The sequence below is a fragment of the Sinocyclocheilus rhinocerous genome, unplaced genomic scaffold (assembly GCF_001515625.1).
Source record: "Sinocyclocheilus rhinocerous isolate Xijiao unplaced genomic scaffold, SAMN03320098_v1.1 scaffold921, whole genome shotgun sequence".
In the NCBI taxonomy this organism is placed as follows: domain Eukaryota; kingdom Metazoa; phylum Chordata; class Actinopteri; order Cypriniformes; family Cyprinidae; genus Sinocyclocheilus; species Sinocyclocheilus rhinocerous.
Genome location: NW_015640057.1, coordinates 81,733 through 87,716, shown reverse-complemented (window position 1 = coordinate 87,716; position 5,984 = coordinate 81,733).

The following is a 5,984-nucleotide window of genomic DNA, read 5'->3' as shown; positions in this document are numbered from 1 at the left end:
GCTGGTTTATGCTGGTCCTTTTGCTGGTTTATGCTGGTTCTTTTGCTGGTTTATGCTGGTCATGTGCTGGCAAAGGACCAGCATAAACCAGCAAAGGACCAGTGTAAACCAGCAAAGGACCAGCATAAACCAGCAAAGGACCAGCATAAACCAGCAAAGGACCAGCTTAAACCAGCATCCCAGCGTCAAAACATACCTAACCAGCATATGCTGGTTTTTTCAACAGGGAGGGGTTTTAGCACATTGCTACGTTTATTGCTTACTTGTCCAGCTTAAAATAGCTCTCTATGATATATATTGTCTTCAATAACTTCATCTCACCAGCATTTTGGCAACCAAAAACATTCAGTCGTAAAGGTGTACAAAAAGAAGAATTGGTGGTTTCTGCCAAAATTGTTGACTGAACTAGTTAGCTCTTCTCCGATGACGCGTTTTGACGTTTACCAGTGTCTATTTCATTCACACCTAAGCTACAGCAAGTAAATATGTCAGCAGCAGTGTTGGGGGTTACGCATTACAAGTTACGAGTTACGTAATCAGATTACTTTTTTCAAGTAACTAGTAAAGTAACGCATTACTTTTTAATTTACAAGAGAATATCTGAGTTACTTTTTCAAATAAGTAACTCAAGTTCATTACTTTCCATAAAAAGTAACTAATTAATGTAATTAGTTACTTTTTTATGGAGTAATGCAATATTGTAATGCATTACTTTTAAAAGTAACTTTCCCCAACACTGGTCAGCAGTGTGGATGCACTCCACCGTGGACAAAACCGATGCTATAGAGTAGCAATATGGACATTTTGTTCAGCTAAAATATATAGAGAGAAGTTCTGCTCCACATAGAACTTTAAAACATTATGAAGTAATATTTTTTCCTGTCTGTTTGTGTGTAGGATAATATTTCCGCCTGTTGGCTGTTGTTGCGGTAGGCGTCTGTGGCCATGTCTGTGAGTATCTCCTGCTGAGAGAAGCTCGAGGACCAACAGCTGTCAGGATCTGTTCTTTGCCAGCCAGCCCTCCCATAATTCCATCTCGGAGTCATTTTTCACCCCAATAATCCATCTCCACTGCCCCTAATCTGTACCAACTGCATCCTAGTGATCTGATGTGTCACCTCCAGCAATCCACATACTAAACGCAGATTCAACCTGCAGTGAACATTTTCGGTGTTGGTTGGCGACATCACATCACAAACATACACTATTATCACAAACATACCCCCTATGATGCCCCTCCATCCAACGCTCTCCAGGATCTGGCAGTGACATATGTTATCACACCAGTTTTTCCAGTAACCCGCTACTCGCTCATACACCAGAGATCTTGCCCTGCAGTCGCCTGAGCCACTGAGAAGATGCCAACATGCACTATAAATCACACATTATATAGATGGAACATCAAATATACACATAAAACATCTTGAAGAGATGACAATTCTTAGTGAAACACAAATAACGATAATAACTTTCTTTGCGTTCCCCTGAAGACACAAAGTCATGCAGGTTTGGAAAGACATAAAGTTGAGTAAATGTGACAGGATTTTTTTATTTTTATTTTTTGGCTGAATTATCCATTAATGGTTTTCTAAACCATCATCTTGGGAGAGACTACAAGGAAACAAAGGCTGCTGATAAAAGCAAACCAAATACCTGGCTAACTAGCAAGGACAATGAAATGTGTCAGGAGCAATGTTGGGCTCATTACTCAAACTTTTATTACTCGTTACTAGTTACTCCTTTCAAAAGTAATATTATTACTTTACTTATTACTTTCTGGCAACAATAATTAGTTACACTACTAGTTACATTACTTTTCCTTCAAGCCCCACAGTTGTAATTGCGTAAAATCCACATTGGATCGCAGTCAGAAGTTATTACAAACACTCAATGATGAGGTAACACTTTATTTTAAGGTGTCCCTGTTACACATGTTACATATACACTGAAAAAAATGATTCATTGAATTTACTAAATTTTTTTAAGGTAAGTGGCTGCAATCAATTTATTTTAGATACATTTAAACAAACAAATTTAATTGATTAACTTTCAACATGTTTTAATTTTTGTAATGTAGCTAAAATAAATTGTTTGCAACCACTTACCTTAAAAAAAATTTGTATCATTTTTTTCAGTGTACTTACTATTATAATAACAATAAATTATGCATAATTACATGCAAGTAAACCTAAGCAAAACCCTAACCATATAGTAAGTACATGTAGTTAATTAATATTACTCAGTACTTAATTGTATAATTACACTGTAACAAGTACCTTAAAATAAAGTGTAACCAATGACAATAGTGACTTTTAAGTGTTGTATTAACCTCATTAATTGTCATGTGTAGCTTGAAGCTAATTGTAGCTATAATTTCTGTTACCCGTATACGATTATATTTCATGATGCAGTTTATCAAAAGAAACAGCATAAGTTCATAAGAAAATGTTTCGCTTTCTAAATAGATTTTTTATTATAGTAACACAATGTATATCGGGATCAGAGGGATGAAGGCAAGCCATGTAATACCAGAGTAAAGTAATGCCACAACTTACAAATCGGCGTTCAGATCATCTTTTCTTCTCACAAAATCAATGTAATGGCAATATTTCCATCCTCTGAATGTAAGCTTTTCCATATTCCAAGCTTGCCTGCTGCTGTTCATGAGTCGTGACTGAGTTAGTTACACTACCAGTTGCTGCACAAAGTACTGTAATATTATTACTTGTAACTAGTTACTGCATAACACTGGTCAGGAGATGTATTTGAAAGCTGCTACCTGCATTGTTATCTAAGAGCGTGAATGAATGCAGACTTTGGCAGTTTACCATCTTCTTGAGTGGCGACTGATCACAATCTATTATACATTTGGCTTCCAATTGATTCCATCTGCATTGCTATACTGCCACGGGACGGACAGTTCGCAGCTCTTCCCCTTTTATTCCGCTTTTCACATCTGTCTGTTTTAAAAAATTTAAAGTGACAGCAAGAGCGTGTGGGTTTTACCTAGTAACAGCTCCCTCGACTCCTGGTATTTACATCTAAAAAGTGAATCCTTGATGAGATGAGGAATATCAAAGACAACCAAAGAAGTGTGGAGTTTTTAATAATGTACCACCTGTTCTAAGCAGAGGCGTCAGTATGTCATGGGAGTTTTTAAAGCTTATAAATTCAGAATGAGGCGAGGCAGACATCTATCATCATGAATATGCGGCTGCACTGTTCAAACCATCATGGTTTTAGGGCAAGGCAATTTGAAGGGTGCAGATATAACCAGAGAGACATTTCTTGAGTCCGTCTGAAAGGCAGGCCTTTGAGAAATAACGACAGGTCACCGTTTATGTATGCCTCTGCGTCTTTTCAATTTGAGGCCCTCTTTTGAGTATTGTGTGTTGTACCTTCTAACCCTTGGCATTTTGAGCGTCTAGCTGTGCCGTGTTGCTAGTCTGTCAATTGGGGGGGGGGTGAATATGCCACCCTCTTCTACTAAAGATCACACAGTAGGTACCAAGTGCCATGGGCGGCAATGAGGGGGTCCACTATAAGGTACATGGCATTTGTGGTTTTTGCTACTCGCTGATGCTGGCTTCCCTGCTGATAGCTGCACCTTCTGCTGAACAGTACACTGTTATCTAAAGGATGCTCAGAGAGTTTAAAATATAAGATAAAGAGAGAAATGGAAATAAGCATCTACTGCACATAAAACAAAGAACTGTACATATGTGGTTCAAGTCTGAAAACTACGACACATATCCCCATATTTGAGATGTCCTAGATAAGAAACAATGACCAACGCTATGCCTCTCTGGGCTCAATTAATTTTGTCTGATGGGTTGATCTGTCCGGCAGTTCAGATGCAAATAGACCAGAGCAGACAAGCCCAGACCCGGCACAGGTGTTACTTAGCATGGGGTCTGTCATCTACATCAAAAGGACACCTTTGACACTCCACATAACTTACAGATCCTTCTGCTGCCACCAGAAAGGAAGAACAAAAGAATAGGCTTGAAAGAGGAATCAATAGGCATATGGCAATTAATAAAACATTTTCCCACTGAATTCACTACAGAGGGGATTTCTTTGTTCTATTTTCACAAAAGAAGGAGACTAGACAGAGCTGATCACTAAATGTTGTTTCAAATATCGCTCTTCAGTCAAATTCTTGTTGGTGCCAAAAGGAGGGCTCACATGGACTTTTCTTGTGTATTGAGCGTAGATTGTAACAATAATTATCAGGAAGATTCTATGTAAATAGAACATCACTTAATTGATCAGTGAATGCAGGTGCTTTGGAGACCATAATGAGCATCGTATTACACTAAAGAATGGTGTAATGGTGTAAAGGGTATAAATCAAGTGCAATGTTTTTTCGACTGCAGTAGAATTAAGAGTCATACTCAGAGACATTGACTCACAAGAATCCAAGGCACAAAGCAGGGTCACAATTATAGGAATTAGTGTTGTCAAAAGACCCGGTACTTCGGTACCAAGTCGGTACTAAAACAATTAAAAAGTTACGGTACCACGTTTTCTTAAGTACCGGTGGTACCGAGTACCCGGTCAACCCGGTTCTTGATGCGCTATCCGAAAGGTGCGCAGATGCGCTCTCTTCATTAAAGCACTGAGACATGGCGACCGGTGGTGCTGCTGATGCGGTGGCTCTGAATCCACTTGTTGACAGGAAAGGAGGAAAAAGCCATGTATGGAAATATTTTGGATTTGCGGCTGATGACCAGGGGAACATCATAGATCAACAAAAACCAATTTGCAAACGATGTCATCGAAGTTTTCTCTCAAAAGGAGGAAACACATCCAACTTAATAAAACACCTCAAAGACAGACACCCAGATCTAATGAAAGATTTCAAGCAGGTAAGATTCAATTAAAGTTTATATTTAGAGCTTCTGTTATAAATATTATATCATATTTTAATTTGAATGTCGGATTGAAATAAGCATCGCGTGTCTGCGTAGTTAATCATTAGCGTAAGCGCGGCTAACGCTAATGGCTAACGCTAATGGCTAACGCGAGTATTAGAATGAAGTTTCTTTATTTACTTTTTAATGCTCCTACAGGAGGGCGTGACAGTATTTACTATTTTTATCTCCTGCATAGTTTAGTAACACGTTACAATAAGATACCATTCATTTACACACCATACAAGGGGAAAAGAAAGAAAAAGGGGAAACAGCATCCTCAAGTCAAGCACATCTTTCTGCAAGTGACGAGTTAAATGGTGAGTTCTTGGTATACGGTCAGATGCCTGAGGTCAGTGCTGAGGATGATCCACTTTCCTGGTGGAAAACAAATATGGGTACACTACCTCAACTATCAGAGTTTGCCAGGAAGTATCTGTGCATTGCTGCATCAAGCTGTTCATCTGAAAGAGTGTTCAGTACTGCAGGGTATATTGTAAGCCCAAGACGCTCAAGACTGACTCAGGAACACGTTGATATGTTAGTGTTTCTTTCCGAAAATCTGGAAATGGCAAAAAAAAAAAGTCACTTACGGAAAACTGTAGGCCAGTGTAGTTTTGGGTGAAACTTTAAGCTTGGAGTAAATGAAATTGTTTACATTTTTTATTTTGTTCTTTTCAATGCTTGTAATTTATTTAGTTATGGAAATTGGTACCGAGAACCGTGGATTTTCACTGGTATTGGTACCGAATACTGAAATTTTGGTACCGTGACAACACTAATAGGAATGGCCAGAGCAAGTGTATGCATGACCATTAAGGGTGATACACCTCTGGCATTAGGGAGGATTACAAACCTCACCATGTACAAGTGCCCTAACCTCCACCTCCTTGCTCGTAATGGTGGTTCAGCAGAAAGGCAATGCCGTGATTATAGTTGAAATCCAGTATTGTGAATGGATCTGTAATACCTAAACCTCTCAGGAACATTCCTGAGGACTGTAGCCCTTCAAGTCTACTAGGTAGAACATTTGACAATGTCTAGAATCCAGGATATCCTTGAGTAAAT